We start from the raw sequence: 602 nt of genomic DNA on the forward strand, positions 1-602 counted from the left end.
AAAAAAAAAATCGCCGGATCTTGCTTGCACGAACTTCTCCGACGCATCTTCTTCCACAGAGTTTGCGTCGTTTTTAAAAAAAAAAATCCATACTTGTTTTCTGGGAAAATTCGTGTTGTGTGTTTTTGACCAGGTCTGACGGAATCTTAGAGTCGACGAAGAAACCTGTGTTGGATGGAAGTGTAGCATTTTTGGATTAGCTTTAATTTTAAGGTGAGACAAAACTTGGATCTTTCTCGATGATGATCTTGCTCGTTGACATTTTCTTTTCTGTAATTAGAGTGTTAAAAAAACATGTTCTTTAATATATTACAGCTTTCTTTTGCACACCACCATCTCATGTTAATTTCTCGGCTTAGAATTCTATAGGATGAACTTCAATTATACTTCTTCACTAAAGAAGATTACTTTGTGCTTAATCAGGAACTCTCTGTCTAGATCTGTTCGATTTCTGGAGTTAGTTTCATTTCTATTACATTGCCTGTAGATTCTTTGTTTGATTAGGATGCAGACAAGACCATGTTGTGTTTTGGATTACTTGAGATTTACCATCTCTCAACAGTTCATCGTACTGCTTTTTTTTTTTTTTTTTTTTTTTTTTT

The 602-nt window shown here is 34.2% G+C and overlaps 1 protein-coding gene across 1 annotated transcript in view; it reads left to right on the plus strand.

Annotated features, from left to right (window-relative positions):
- Positions 1-602, plus strand: part of LOC104793617 — a 3,326-nt gene continuing 2,724 nt past the window's right edge. Inside the window, exon 1 of the mRNA XM_010520012.1 lies at positions 1-213. The gene's annotated coding sequence lies outside the window, so the exon portion shown is untranslated. The remainder of the gene's footprint in view (positions 214-602) is intronic.

Source organism: Camelina sativa, chromosome 6, assembly GCF_000633955.1.
Source record: "Camelina sativa cultivar DH55 chromosome 6, Cs, whole genome shotgun sequence".
Taxonomy (NCBI): domain Eukaryota; kingdom Viridiplantae; phylum Streptophyta; class Magnoliopsida; order Brassicales; family Brassicaceae; genus Camelina; species Camelina sativa.